Source organism: Chamaea fasciata, unplaced genomic scaffold (genome assembly GCF_029207755.1).
Source record: "Chamaea fasciata isolate MVZ Bird 193981 ecotype frontalis unplaced genomic scaffold, bChaFas1.0.hap1 SCAF_7, whole genome shotgun sequence".
NCBI lineage: Eukaryota > Metazoa > Chordata > Aves > Passeriformes > Sylviidae > Chamaea > Chamaea fasciata.
This window is the reverse complement of record NW_027094092.1, coordinates 8879440-8895681: the sequence shown is the minus strand read 5'-3', so window position 1 is coordinate 8895681 and position 16242 is coordinate 8879440. Positions and strand designations below refer to the sequence as shown.

The following is a 16242-nucleotide window of genomic DNA, read 5'->3' as shown; positions in this document are numbered from 1 at the left end:
AGAAACTGATGCATGGGAAGTCCCACCTGAACATGAGGAAGAACTTTTCTTTACACTGTGGATGATCACAGGACAGAACAGGTTGCTCAAAAGGTTGTGGAGTCTCCCTCACTGGGGATATTCAAGAACCACTGGGATGCAATCCTGTGCCAGGTGCTCCAGGATGACCCTGCTTGAGCAGGGAGGTTGGACTAGAAGAACCACTATGGTCCCTTCCAACCCTATCCATTCTGTGATTATATAAATCATGTTAAGAATCAGAGACTTTGTGCCCATAAAGCTCAATTCTGTAAAGTACACCTCTAAAATTTCCAAATGAAATATTCATTAGAATTCAATATTTTAAAAAATTAGAAGAGTGATATTGACTAGCTGCAACTGAACACTAATTGCTTATCACAGTGTGATGGATGATTTTGTTACATACATGATTACATTTATATAATATCCTGCAGCACTACTGTTCTGTAATGAAGAGTCTGATTTTCTGGGGTAATGATATAAAATAATTTATAGCTTAATAATATGAAAAAGCAGTGCATTGATCACTTTAAAATCATAGCAGAATTATCCCTTTTGACTAATTGTGTATTCTGATGTTCTTCCAGTTTTACGTCCCTCTGCAGAGCTTCCATGAATCTTTAATTCCCTTCCAAAGCTGTCGTGCCAGAATCACTTTTCATCATCATGTTCACTCAGCTGAATTCCAATGATCTCCACAAAGCAGAGTACCAAAATATATTTCTGAGATTGTTTGCTTCACGAATTATGAGCTATAGAAAATGAACATTAAGTTTTATTACCCCACATAGTCTTCTCGAAGGGTTTTCAAGCAATATTTCCTCTGATTGTTCAAGGTGCTTGAAAGTATAACAAGGTGGGGAAATAAAAGCACTTTCAATACAAAAACAGATCCTTTGAAAAAATTGTTTTCATAAACCTGATAATTTTACATAAGTTCTTTCATAGTAGAAGTTGTGCATTGTAGAGAGAAATGTTTCTATACATAACATGATTTCTTCTCTTTGATGAACAGTATCTTTTGCTGCTCAGGACCACTCGTTTATTACTTAGCTATACCATTTTCTCTTCCCAATCTTTCTTGAATTTTAGCACTGTAATGTATTTATATTTTATGTTAATGAACCATGTCCATAACATTTTTCTATTTTCAGATAAACTTCAATGTTGTTTTCTTCACTGTTGTGTTGCTTGTTCCTGCTTTATGAAGGAGAAAAATGTTAGAACAATGCAATTCTAATTTCTGTTTGCTATATTTTAAAACCAATAATTAAAAAAAAAAATTTTTCAATTTTTTTCACATTATTACATTGTTTTCTTAAGTATATTATACTGGAAATTAAGTATTTAATTTTTAAAAAAATCTAGATTTTAAAATTTATTTAAAGTCTTCTATAATATATTTTTATAATACCTGTATTTTTTATAAATATTTATTCTAGTGCTAGAAAAAAAACCTTCACAATAAATAGTGGAAAATAAATATTATATTTGTTGCATATTTTATTTTGCAGAAAACATATGAGAGAGATCTAGCCTTTATGATTATTCCCCTATCACCATGTTAAAAATGCCTAAACCTGTAATTTCTCACTTTGAGTGGCCCTACTTTACCTTTGACTATAAGACAATGTGTGGTAGTCACTTTCATAAGTAAAAACTTATTATCAGCTCTTGGTACTATTTTTAGAAAGAGTAAAGCTGAGATGTAGCATAATTCTACTGAATCATATAGTCACACAGTTGGTGAAGACCTTAATATTTGAGAGGGAGCAGGAAAAAAATTTGAGAAGAATATCAAAGAAAAGTAAATCATCAACAAACTCCCACCTTCATTGAGGAAGGTCTGCAGGAGGTGAGAGCACATGACTCCACTGAACCCAGAATTACCTGTAAGTTCATGATTCTTCTGGTGGCAAGGCTAGTAGAGTATTCCTTCCATGCTGGCTCACCACAGCTGACCAGCATGGGCTGTTGGAGCCATTCACCCCATTTCCTCCTCTCTGTGCTGCAAATCAGACCATGTACACATCCAAGTGTGTAGTAAATGTAAGCAATAGAGCAGAATTTATCGGAAGGAAGTGCAGTACATCGAACATTTATATTGCAAGGAAGCCTGCTTTCAAGGTAGCCTGCTTTCATCAATAGATTAAAAATCCCCCTTTTTTCTTTTCTTTTTTTTTTTCTTTTGTCCCCTTTAGTACCTCTGTTTCTTGGTTTTCTACAGAAATGACCAGCTAATGATATTCTCTGTATCAAGAATGCACAAAAGTAGCACACTACTATCTACTGAATTATGCCACACCTGAGCTCAAAACCACAAGCCGATCCCAACAGTTCTTCAACTTCATCATTTCCTGAGACAGTTTTATTGGAGCTACAGCTAATAAACAAATTATCCAATATGGGGCAGTGGACCCTGAAAGCATGGTCTGACCAGATGGGTACAAGGATGCAGACAAATAAATAATTAAAGATAAATGAGGCTTCACAGCTTCTGCAGGAAATGAGTGACAGATCTCATGCTCAGAGCATTAACATGACATGAATTCAAAAGGCCTGAAATTTATGTGGACCATTAACACGGCACACATGTGCACAAACACATACAATTTCCTAATCAGTCCTGGCTCTGTTTTCATGTACCAGCCCTAGGTCAGGAAGGGTGAGTGCTTCCAATCAATATCCAGTTGTTAGAGTAACAGCCATGTCCGTTCTGGATGGCTGAGCAGGTGAAAACATGTTTGTTCTACTTAATGTGACACAGTCCCGTCAAATTAACAACCACGGGAGCACAGGCAGCCTTGCTTAATGGTCTGAAGTCAGTTCCACAGAGAATTATTACCAGCACTGAACCAATAGATCTGAAACCTCATTACTAGAGGTTTATTTGCTGATAATAACTAAAGACACACTTTATGTACATAGGTGTTGTCTGATTTTAAAGATACAGCTTGCTGCAGTACTTAGTAAACAGACTGTCCTTAAATTGACACAACCTCAACATCTGTATGTTATGTGAGTAGTAGAGTTATTTGGACAAGCCCTCCTGGTCAGTTAAATAGATACTAGCCTCATGAATGCAAAGGATTTCCTTTGATAACAGTACAGGACATGCAAGAAAGCTGAACCCCAATATATAAGCTGTAACCAAAGTCTGAAACACAAATTTTAGCTAGAATAGAATAACTGATTGTGATTAAAAATCAGCTTCAGTCTGGGGCAACTTTTTGCCACAGGCATGCAGAACTCCTTGCCATTCTGGTAGCTGGATTGACAGATCCTCTTCCCTTTTCCATTACTAAGAGAATGATGTCTAGAGGTAAAAATATGAAAGCCAACCACAGTCATTCATAAAAATGCCTTTAATCAGAAATGGCTGAAATTTGCCTTACTTGATAGCATTTGGTGCTCAGCTACAAGGGAGGTAGGGATACAGCCCATGTAATTCTGCCATGCAGAAGGGAGAGTAAGAAAGACAGAGACGTGCAGAGATGGGCTTACTCTTCCTTTGGGAATGGAAAAGTGAAGATGGCAAATGATATTTGTGGGGGAATATTCTTCTTTCCAAAGGGGAAATCTTTCTTTCCGTGGCTAGCCTAGCTTTCCAGAGCTCTCAGCGTTTTGTTTTCCTCAGCTATCTGCTGCCACTGCCAAATGGATACTCTGCCTTCACACAGAACCAGCCCTGAGCATTCCCATGTGCAAAGGATAATTTTACATAGCTCGTAGCCTTGACCATTCCTGGTTGATTTCCACTGGGAAATCAAACTTCAATAGATTGCAAGATTAATTCCCTGCCACATTTCAAAAAACACACTGTAAACTACAGAAAGGCTTAGAAATTCATATCGGGAATTTTAATATTAGTGTCATTCCACCTGAAATTGCTCTCTGTAGTTTTCATTTTTGCTTCTAAATATTGTAGATTTAATTAGAAATCCAACACTAAAAAAGTAATCAAAATGAAACATAATAATTCGTTTATGAGAAGATCTAATAAAGGAAAATATTAGGTCCATATATTAAATTCTCCTGTAAGTAGGTTTGAAGGAAGTGTTTCATCAAAATTATTCAGTAGAAGACCATCCAAATTATTCCATAGAAAATGTTATTTTCAGTTATTTTTATTGTTATTATTCTACCTAAAAAGTCTGCTTACCACCAGCAGCTCAGAATTTTAAGTGGAAACAAAAAACAATCCCATAGGTACTGGAAAATAGAAATGTTTTGGCTACAGCTAAACATTCTTCAATCAGAAGATGTTGCCACTTAAGTATGATAGGATTTGGAAGGCAGGTGCTTTTTTTGTGAGGTAGTGAGAAGGATGAGACAGAAAGACACAGATCACATGCACTTCGTGGTCTCTGTGTTTAGGAAGAGCAGAGGTATGACCAAAGGGCCTGTAAGACATCTGTGGTTATTCCAATTTCTTTATATATTGGAACAAACTGCTAAAATATTGCAGTTTTGCCATGTATGCTAAAGCAGGTATATTTTTGAAATCTCAAAAAATTTTGTGAAACATGTCTAAGATGTGAGAAAGTGTGGGAAGGTTTAACCTACCAGTGTCTTACTAATACAGTTTGTGTTTCCACTGTGTAATTTTATAGAACACATTTTTCTGTAATAAAACAAAATAATCAATTCAATCAATCGAACAGTCAAAGCTTTGGCAGCATCTGGAATTTACAATAGTCAACGAAGGAAAGCAAATAAAACTTTATTTAAGGGATAATTATTCTAATATTTGGCAGAACTCTCTAAGGATTTTTCTCCTTAAATTTTTGCTGCTAAAGATTTCTATACCTCCTTAATCCAAATTTAATTATCCCTCTGCTTGCCAGACCTTGGTAAACATAGTTGCATCTGTTTTATTAATTTATATTTGCTTTTGAGGTTTTCAGCAACACCCTCCCACACATTGTCTTCTGGGGAGCTATCAATACTGCCCATTGCCTTCAAGAAGAAGTCAGATAGGAGAGAAAAAGGGAAAAGAAAGAAGGAAAAAAACCCCCTCAGTTTCTCTGATTTGGGAGTTAACTGCATGAACATATGGAGGTGGGCACAGTTCATATCTGTTTTAGAGGGCTTTCGTGATGGAAGTGTAATCCACATTCAAAAATTTGCTGCTTTATATATCTCATGCTAAATTTCCAGTTCTTCAGGAATTTAAGAAAATCTGAGATTTAGGAAGGAGAACATGGAAAAATTACTTTGGGTGAGATCCTGGCCTCACAAACTCAAGTCATATTTTGTTACTGATTTAGGCAGAATCTCATCTCTGTTTTGGTCTGCCATTTTCTCTTGTTGTGGCCTCAGCTTCATACCTTGCCATACATCATAGCAACGACAGCCTGTGAGCAGAAACAGCCAAAATAAATTGAGTTTCAAAAAGTTTAGCCAATAAGTAAAAAACTAACTCATTGGGATTTCGTGAGAAAACCAAATGATGAATTGCAAAGCGTTATGAAATGGGAGGGTGTCTATTCTGGAGGCAAGGAGGAAAAAAGCCTGTTATTCTGTGATATTGTCAGTCAAAAACAGGACTTGTTTAAGAGATGACACATACTTGGATACCTCTGCCTGGTAATAAAATCCTCTAAATCTGTCAGCACCAACAACACGGCTGCAAAAACACAGAATCATAATCTTCTGAAAAATGAAGGCATGGGGAAAAGTATAAGACAAGCATTTGTAGGATAAGAGAATAAAAAACGTAACATTCATTTGCATGAATAGTCAATAGTTTTACATGTTTTCCTTTTTAGTTTAGTAAAATATTTTTTATGAGTTGTCTAAAATGACATATTCATTCTAAGACTGTTTGCATTACAAAGACTGTTGCGAGCAGGTCAAAGGAGGTGATTCCTTCCTTCCCCCAGCACAAACAGGACAAAACTGGAGTGCTGGCTCCATTTCTGGGCTCCCCAATACAAGAGAGATGTGGACATAACTGGTGCAAATCCAGTGATGGGCCACAAATATCACTGAGGGATTGAAGCATCTGTCACATGGGGAAAGCTGAGGGACGCTGAGTTTTCTAGGCTGGGCAAGGTTCTTGGATATCTCATCAATAGATGAAGTGCTGGGTGGTAGAGAGGGGAGAAGAGAAGGAGCCAGACACTTCTTGGTAGTGCTCAGGTGTCCCCTCAGGTCTCAAGGTGACTTTATGATGCTGAATGGTATCCCCATTACCCAGAAAGAAGTTTTGTGCCTTTAAAACTAAATCTGAGGGTGGAGAGGGGGAGAAGGAGAAGTGGTAGAATGTCTGAAGCATCTGGATTGAAATACACAGAGATAAGAGCTTCAGTATTCTCTCTCTCTCTCTCTCTCTCTCATGGACTGTGTTGTCCACAGCACGGACAGACAGCAGGACAGAGCTCTCCTTTGCTTTTAGTTAGTTTTTTTCAGCTAGCTGAGGCAGAGAAGTTCCCTGGACTGTGGCTTTTCTTTTTCCTGGAACTGTTCAAACCTGCTCTGGACCCAAAACCCCGCAGAGCACTGGGAGCTCACACCAGCAGCCCACCGGGGCCCCAGGACAGCATTTTCCAGCACTGGAGGGACTGATGAGAGACTGAGTGAGACAGCTACACCATGGCAAGGACTGTGTCAATTTGTCATCTCTTCAGAACAACAAGAAGTTCCATTGTTTAATATTAGTCATTTTCTATGCTTGTGAGTACTCTGCTTGTCAAATAAACAAGTTTTTTTCCACTTTTCTGCAAGGAGATTTATGTCCCCTGAACCGGTGGGAAGAGGGGACAACTGAATTTGCTTTCTAGAGGGATCCCTTCAGAGGTTTCCTCCCAAATTTGCACTAAACCAGGACACCAGGCATGAGAGAAGAGGCAATGGAAAGAAACAAAAACATAGGAAATGCAATTTACAATGAAGTAAAAACCTGATTAAGAGTGGTCAAATACTGCAACAGGTTCCTCAAGAAGATCATGGAGCCTTCAATATTGGAGGTATTAAAATCCAACTGAACGAGTTTCTGCTGTAGAACAAGCTGACCTAGATGATTTACAGCAGTCTTTTCCATAATGACATTCTGTGACTCTGTGATTTTGTAGGCTGAGTTTACAACCACCTTTGTGTATAATCGCTCTTGGAGGGAGGAGGCCCAGGCTCCCTAATGTGACAGACCACACTGTGCTCAGACCACGTCCTTAATTTAGATGACCTCAGGTCTGGAATCTCTCATCACAAGAAGTCACCTGCTCTTTAAGTAGGTGAAGAGGATAGTAAAGGAGCACGAGAGAAAGTTGGATTCAGTAAAATGGGCAGAAGTCATTTGCAGAGGAACATCACCACAAATTTCCAGAAGTAAACATCACCCTAGAAGACCTAGGAGGCACATTAACATATTTATTTTCATTTTAATACAGGAAAGATCTGCCACTGATTTTTATTTTCAATGTATCAGATTATAACTTTTTAGTTATTTGTTCTTTCAAAATAATTTTCTTTCAATACTGTTCTAAAGGCTGGCTTCCCTCTTGGCTGCTTCATATCAAAACAGTGTTATAAATATCACAGTTGTTTAGTGCAGAGAGCACAGGTGTGTATTGGTTTCAGCAGTCATGCAGGACAATTTTTTGGCCCATAATATGTGAGTTCCCTGAATGCTGGCAGCAGATTGAAAGCAGAAATGATGGCTGTACGTATGTACAAGAGGGTACTCAGCACAGACATCTGCCATCCTTATACAGATGTACAGCATCAGAGGAAAACAATAAAATGTATCTTAGGACACATGTGCTTAAGAGAAGGAGCTCTTAAGAACTCCATCCAGAGCTCTGGATGTGAAGAGTTTTCTGAAAAAAAAAAACCCTCTTTTTGTCTTCCCTAACATCACAACTTACCCCTGTGAGAGGTGAAAAACAAAGGCTGTAACCAAGCAACAACATATAATCTTTGAGACTCCTCTCTTCAAAGCAAAACAGCCTCATCCCACCCCTCCACTCTTTCTTCATCAGTGTAGGTAACACAGAGCACAGCTTGGACACAAACAAACAAAAGCCTTTGTGTTTTATTGTTCTGCCAAAATAAATAAGATTTTTGAATAGATTAAACTCTTTAAATATATTTGTAAATCCTCCTTTCATCTGAATACAATGCAATGCTGACAAGCAAACTGCTAGAAAACACAGATTGCTCAGACTGAAAGCACATTGGACAGTCACAGACAAAACTTCTGTTGCAGCATCATGCATGATTACCCTGTACAGTAAACCTAGACCTGTACAATTAATTGAGTTGCTTGTTTACTAGCAAAAAATAAGTCTTAATAAATAAAAATAAAAATGCGAGATTCTCGAATGATAAAAGAAGTACTCACACACTTAAACTTTGAATTGTAGATTCAAAGTAATTAATTAATTGAAACTAGAAGACATAATAGTAAATCTCTGGAAAAGTCAGGTAAAACATTCAAACAGTTAGGGGATGTTTATATTTATTTCCCCATATTTTAAAAGCTTCTATTAACTTTGCAAATAATTTTTACTTTCAGTGGGAGAAGGGAGGAAAGCTTCACTTAATATTAATTTTCCTAATAACTCGCTTTATTTATAACATGCTGACTTCCAAATGGATGCACTACAGCAACAGCTTCCAAAGAAGCACATTCCTACAACTAAATAAATTAATGCAGCTATGAAAAGGTGTATCCATTGGGTAGCTCACATCTTTTCCACTTCAGTTGCTGAAGCATTTCAGTTGCTTTGACATTCATGCTATATAATAAAGTGAGAAATTATGTAATTTCTAACTGATGATAATTGCAGCCTGCACTGTATTTGACTCAATAGTTTGCCACAATAATATTATCAGTTATGGAGTGGCATTTTCTTTCTCACACAGTTTACTTGTAGGTAATACTGTACATCACAAGATATTCTGCCCACACAAGTTGGCATTTATAACAGAAACATAAAAACCCACCTAAAATGAATGTGTTAATCTCAGGGTTTCAGTATAGGCAAATAAATGTTGTTAGGAGAAACTCTAGCATGAAAGTAATTTCTTTCTTAAATTCTCTCCCAAAGAACAGACACAACTTTTAACTGAGAGTAGAAACAATGTGGTGAATGACAGGCCAACAACTTAATTTAACTAGAGATGTACATCTGTTATTGTCAGATATGCAGCTTTGCAAAAGTCACATCCAACCCACACATTGTCTCAGATAATCACTTGCAAGATGTCTCAGGTGAAATATATCATAACCATCAGAGATAAGGTAAGATTGTAATTAATAATGTATACTGTTCTAAGATTTTGCAGTGCAGATTCCATGTGACATAACCTGCTTGTATTTTGCTGCAATCAAAATAAATTTTATGAAAAGTATGTGGCAAGCAGTTGGTATATGGCATGTCTCTGTGGTTAGATGTATTCTACCCTGGTACAGCCTCTTTTTCTTTTGCAGTTGCCTTTTGTAACATTTTGCAGTCAGGAAATGATTCATGGTGAGTAACTCAACACATTTAGGCAATGGATACAGAACCTACAAAAGGGCACAAGAATCTGTCTTTCAGGAACACACAGGAGAACTGGTGCATAAGTATATCTTTTTGCAGCAAATTTGTTTACAGACATATAAGTGTGCTCATTATTTGAAGGTACAGACTGTTTGAAGCACCTTTGCTATGATGACCTGAAAGTACCACATTGAAAGAGAAACAATTTCTGAGACTATTAGGGGTAACTACATCTATTCATCAAAAGAAATCATTCCTATTCCTCAGGTAGATGTGCATAACCTGAGAATCCAGACAAGGCTTTAAACAACCTGTGCAGCTTTGCCTGGATTGATGCTGATGTCAAACGGGCGCTTAAGGACTTTGCAGACAGATTTGTGGTAGCTCTGAACTCAGCAGGCATTGCAGTGTGGTTGGGGAAGTACTGAACCCCGCAAAATACCCCACAGCCCCGGGTAAATGGGGGATTAGCCCAAGTCTGGTTGTGTGCATGGTACCAGCATGCAACTCAGTCATCTGAAATTGTTGATTGTCATGTAAGCATGCTCTCAGAATCAGCCAGTGGAACACAAGTGCTTTGTGAGAATAAAGAGGGTAGAGAATGTGAGTAACTTTTCACACTTCATTATGAGGTTGATTTTGGATGGTAAAATAAAACTTAAATAGAAGGCAAAATTTCTGTGGTTCCCCCTGCCTTTCCTGCCTCAGACAGTCTGTGGGAGCTGGCATTGACTCATTCTCTAGGAATTTAAAGTTCTTTTGCATGACTAGTGTATCAGAAAAGGTCACTAGTGCAATTAATATCCATTAATATCATTATTCTCACAAAGGGCTCCACAAAATAATTAGAAAACACTGTAATAAGAGATCTTTGGTCCAAAACATTATTTTTAGCTATGTATGTGCATAAACTCTCAATCTCTGCCTGGTAACTGCAGGAGAAGCATATAAAAAAGATTTGGGATTCTGAGGATACTACCTGCTTGAACTCAACCATCAGTGGATGCGTAAGCTTTGCATTTTAGTTTGCAAGTTTACCAACCAGAACCACATTCATCCACATAATCTTTTCAATAAGCAAGAATGATAGACAGTGAGCGCAGTCTAAATAAGCTTACAGGCTATTAAAGATTGGCCTCATGTTATTGTTGTTCACCAGAAAAGGGCAGATCAGCTTGACAACCACTTATGTCAGTTCTCCTGCATCAGGAAAGAAATTAGTACCCTAAAGATAAGAACAAGAGGGCCTTAGCCCTGCTTATGGGTCCAAGCATGGGGAGGAGAGTTACCTGTGGAGAAGGACTGATGGGGAGAAGACTGGAAGAAGGGAAAAAGGCTCTTGGAATAAAATAGAAAATAATTCTCAGCTTGTTAATATTCTGTACCATCTTCTTTTCTTTGCTCACAAACGTGTACCTGTTGGACAGAGTCCAGACGGATGGATCCCCTGTCCCATGAAGAAAGGCTGAAAGAGTTGGGGTTGTTCAGCCTCAAGATGACTCTGGGGAGACCCTAGAATGCCTTTCAGTGCCTGAAAGGGTACAGGAGAGCTGGAGAGGGACTTCTCACACAGGCACAGGACAAGGGGGAATGGCTCCAAACTGAAAGAAGGAAGGTTTGGATTAGAGGTAAGAAATCCTCCCTGTAAGGGTCGTGAGGCCCAGGAACACTTTGCCCGTAGAAGTTGTGGATGCCCCATCCCTGGAAGTGTCCAAGGCCAGGCTGGACTGGAGCAATCTGGGATAGTAGATGGTGTCCCTGTCCATGTCAGTGGGGCTTGGAACTGGATGATCTCTAAGATCTCTGCTACCCCAAACTATCCTATAACTCTATGATTCATTTTGAAAGTACAGAGATAACTAATATGTATACTTTTAAAGTATAACATATGGCACAGATTTTCTCTAAGGTGCCTCGAAAAGATGTAACAGTGACATGAAAATGAGATGACTAAATGTTTTGGGACTCAAATCACCAGATGCTGCCTGCCCAAGTCACAAAATGTGAATATTCAGAAACAATACATGCACTTTGTCACTCTGACACAAGATCTTACACTTTTTTGGGACACTATATGAGAAAAAAACCCAAAACAACAAAAACACTGTTACCAGGTTACACCTGGTTCTAGTGAAGATGCAGCTATGTACAGAGAATTGGGGAGTGCCTGTTCCTGCCTGTACACATTACCTAGATGGTACCAAAAGCCTCCTGCCATCTCAGAAGGCTTGCCACAGTGGCTATTGAATATCAGTCCTCCCAGTGTTACCCAGAACTTTGGAATATCACCAGGAAAAAGAGCCAAGAGCAGAAAGCCCAGTGCTAATTCACCCCAGCCTACTGCAAGCTGGAGTTACTGGCTCAGCTAAGACTTGCAGCCACACAAAGACCATGGAGTGGAGGCTCGGGCATTTTCCCACTTTGAAAACATAGATACCAATTTAAATGGGGAGAGATCCTGGCAGAACTGGCAGTGTGCACCTTTCTGTCCTGGTGTATCAGCCTGCTATTTTCATGCAGAAGTAATAAACATGTCAATCTAGCCTAGTACATACTCATGTATGTTCTCAATTACTAGCTGAATAAAGCCAGGAAAAGCCACATGACTACACAGCCGTAATTCTCCAAGAAAAATATGAATTAATGTGATTTTGTGAGTAGGGTATTGACTGAAGTATCTATTGTTTTTGGTCTTGCCAGTGGCCTGTCTTCTATCTTTAGATGTTTTCCTTCCCCTCAGCCTCAGCTTTCTCTGTAAAATAGAACAATTCTTTTGCTTCTTTTCATGAAATACTCCAAATCTATACATGAAAAATGTTCTCTAAACCCCAAGTTTTCATTTTTATTAACTTAAATTATAATTAGTGACTTTTCCAAACTATTTCAGAGGATATTTTTAAATGTGAATTAATGTCAATACTTATTTATTTTAGCCAAGATACTTTCTCAAATGGATTTCTTTTTTCTTTCCATAATAAAGAAAATTTCTTGCCTGCATCTGGCAGGTGCCCAGAAAAAAGTTCTATCATTTTCATTTTCAGGATAATGAAACTAGACAATCATTAACTAACTGACAAATTTTGGGGGATTGAAAACCCTGAAGTTTTTTTTCTATGTAACAGCAGGCTAAATAGAGCCATGATCTCAACTGAGAGCTTCATTCAGTTCATTAAGTAGCAATTAATTACATACATAACAATTAGTTTAATATTCTATATGGTTGTCAGTGAAAGAATATAGCTTAGATTATCTATTTTGTGCACTCTTGAGGTAGATATCGCTGTTCTTCTCTATGAAATTTTAGCATGAGTATAATGACGCTATGTTGGGAAAAAATGTATTTTTAATCCCCTTGAATTAAAATTCAATATTTCTTGACCAATATAATCCAACGGGATTAAACAAACAAACAAACACATGTGAAAAAAAGTGTAAAGGAAATGGGATATGGAACCAGGAATTTCCTGAAAAAAATTACATGGTTTGAGCTTATTACAAACCTTACACAGCAGAGTTATGAAAAATCTCCAATTCTGAAAATATTGTTTATATGTAAAACTTTGAATATATGGGTAGTTTCATTCCTTTAGGACACCAGAAACAAAAACAGAGATTGAAATTAAAGACCTGTAGGTAAAATCCTGTCTGTCCCCTGGAAGCTCTGTGCATTGCCATTCTGAAACACAGCACTGCAACCAAGAGCACAGGCAGTGCTTGCAGAGGTGCCTGCTGATGCTTTTAGTTTTCTTTACCAGAGAAACTGCAAAATTGTGAAGTTCTCTGTCTTAAGTTAGACAAGGTAAGAGATACCTGAACTTTAAGTATACCTTGGAACTGCTTGAAGAACTCTAAAAAGGAGATGTGTTTTCACATTGATCAAGCAGAGACAGAAAATGAAAATCATCCATGACATAGCTACATGTATTTTGACTAATGTTAAATGATTGCTATGCTGCTCAAAAATTTAACACATTCTGCAAGAAAACGGCATCCTGATTCATAGTATTCTCATTCTGAATCTCACTAGGTGAGATTATGGCAGATCATGATTGATTGCTCATCAGCTGTTTGGAACTGATGGACTGGCTAATCAAGAGCCAGTTTATGATTTATGAAAGGTAAACATATTTTTAGTAGTATAATTTTCATCTACTCCTTCGCTCCTCCAGAAAGGAGATAAATGCTGATTATTTGGTATTGTCTGTTATTTCTCCATTTTTGAAAAGGATGGTCACCTGAGGGAAAAAAATTTCTTGAATTAGCACTTCTATACCACTAACAGATTATTTCATTATGTGTATCAAATTTTTTCTATCTATATAATAATGTGCACAATGAGAATAATTTACTAGCAATAAACTAAACAACTCTTGTAGGTAGTATCTATATGTGGTGACTACTAGCAGCAGATGGTTCACAGGAGTTCTAATCAATTCAGAAAAGATACATTTAAAAAGTAACAGGCTATGATGACAGTAATTCAAACAGATGTACTTGAAACTAACATTCAGAGCAAAAATACCAGGCCAAGTGCTGCAATGGTTGTCTCAAATGCTCTAAGGGCAAAATCTGCTGCTAATGATGGTCAGTTAAAAAAATTAAAGAAACAATATAAAACCAAAATATACAGTGAAAATCCATTCAGGAGCTTTTCAAAGAATGAAGATGAACACTGCTGAACTGCTGTGATGATATATTATTAATCACTCAAGCTTGGGACCTAGATCACCCTGAAACAATCAGCTGTCAAAAAGTGGAGAAATGCAGCAGTGTTCTGCTGTTTGTACTTCTCTCCCAAATTGCATCAAGTTTTCCCAATTTAATAACAAACAAACAAAAATCAAGCCAATATGTGTTTTGTTGAAAAACAAAGAAATAATAGAGTTTTGAAAGTTCTTGTAGTTCTTCGACAAAGAATGGAAGACATGTTTTTCCTTCTTCTATTAGACATGTTTTGACAGACAAGTTGCCCAGCCAAAATGTTCCATGTGTGGTGCTCTCAGGCACCTTGTGAACTTTAAATCAACATGAGGGAATGTAGAATTGTTCCTTATTGCCCCAGCACTCATGACTTTGGATAGTGGGGAGCACAAGCGCAGTAGCAACAACATGTCTTGGAAAACAGGGCCAGTAACAGGCTAAGATGACAATAATTCCAACAGATGTAGATGAAGGGTTGTGCAGGCACTGCCCAGAGCAGTCACACACGGCAGGAAGGGATGCACACAGGCAGCACACAAGCAGAAAAGCAGAACCATAGCTGCTCACAAGCACAGACCTGCTGTGCTCATGGGATTCTACTCTTTGGGTCACCTGCCAAGAGTAGGAATAACCTTTGAGGCCAACACCATTGAAACATTTCTTGGAAGGAGTCACTGTGGTTTGCTGGAGTAAGCCAAGTTTGGACTGTGCTGCATTTGTGAGCACATGTGTTGTAGTAATCTTTCAGGGTAATGCATTGGCAGCAGTGGGAGACATTTTATTTTTACAATTGCTTGTACAGTAGAAGCATATTCATCTGCACTTAAATACACTTTATGGTTATTCACATTAGAGGCAAATTTTCAAAGAGCTGCTAAGGTTTTTGGCCAAGTACACCACTGCTTTTATTGAGAACTGCATGTGTTAAACTGAGCAATGTGCTCTGAGAAACAAACATACGCTTTCTTCCTCTGAACACTCAGGAATGTTTGATTTTTTTCCCCTGGGTTGTTAAGGCAGTCAGTATGACCAACAGTTTGAGAGGTGTGCTGGGAGAATTTGGATTCTGTGGCACAGCTGAGGAGAGCTCAATGCCACCTGAGGATCATCTCCAGCCAGGGAAATGTTCCTGTGGTGAGGTCCAGAGGTTTTTGGCATCACTGCAGCAGTGCAAAAGCAGAAGAGTCCAGCTGTAGTGGTCAAAGATATGTTTTAGACTAACACCATATCCTTCCCCCTTTTCTGTCTCCAAGTATGCCCTCTCACTTAAAAAAAAAAAAACAAGGTTTAGATTTTTGTTGCAGAGTATGTTCATTTATGATTTGTATGCCTGAGAAGAGGTCTAAGCTTACATTAAAATGTCCTTTTCTGAGCTGGATGGCCCAGCACCAAAAAAACAAAAGTATATATTTCTTGTGTGCTCTTTGGTGCTCCCATTGGCTTCCATCCTGCAGAAACTCTGCCAGCTCCAATATCCCCTCATCTCACAAAGAGAGAGCTAGCCAGAGAAGCAGAAGGATCAGAGCAGGGATCACATCATTTTCAAACCACATATGGCGAAACAGCAGACACCACAAGCTCAGAATCATCACTGTGCTGCCCAACATCCACAGATTTCCCTGGTTATGAGCATGTTTTGTGCAAAAGGAATGTCAAATCTTATGACTTCTCCTATAAAAGTGAATAAAAATAAAAACAAAATATTGTTATTTATAACAATTATAAAAGCAATAAAAGCACCATGAATGGTATTAATTCAGCCTTTAATTAAATGCATACTCTGCAATTCAGAATTAAAATTTGCCTTCTTGAGATGTAGAAGTCTACTGCAGATATCAAATTGCTGGGTAGAAGATGTTTGAAATACACCTTTATACTTTTTTGAAAACAAAAGTGCTCATTACATTAAACACTAAGACAACAGTTGTGTTTGCAGAACAAGGGAGTTGCTCACCCTGCATTGTCCAAGGTGCTAATTCAATGTGTTAATTACTGTTAACATGGATAATGATGCTGCTCTAGGCGATTTTCA

The 16242-nt window shown here is 38.0% G+C and overlaps 1 long non-coding RNA gene across 2 annotated transcripts; it reads right to left on the bottom strand.

The window, feature by feature from the left end:
* Positions 1–216: 216 nt before the first annotated feature.
* On the bottom strand, positions 217–2535 carry LOC136291707 (uncharacterized). 2 transcript variants are annotated; one of them, XR_010721668.1, is made up of 3 exons: positions 2226–2535; positions 1912–2029; positions 217–1221 (listed from the first exon to the last, which is right to left on the bottom strand). It is a non-coding gene; the product is annotated as an uncharacterized lncRNA (long non-coding RNA). The 2 variants fall into 2 exon arrangements; XR_010721667.1 differs by having other exon boundaries at positions 2327–2535.
* Between the last annotated feature and the right edge of the window lie 13707 nt (positions 2536–16242).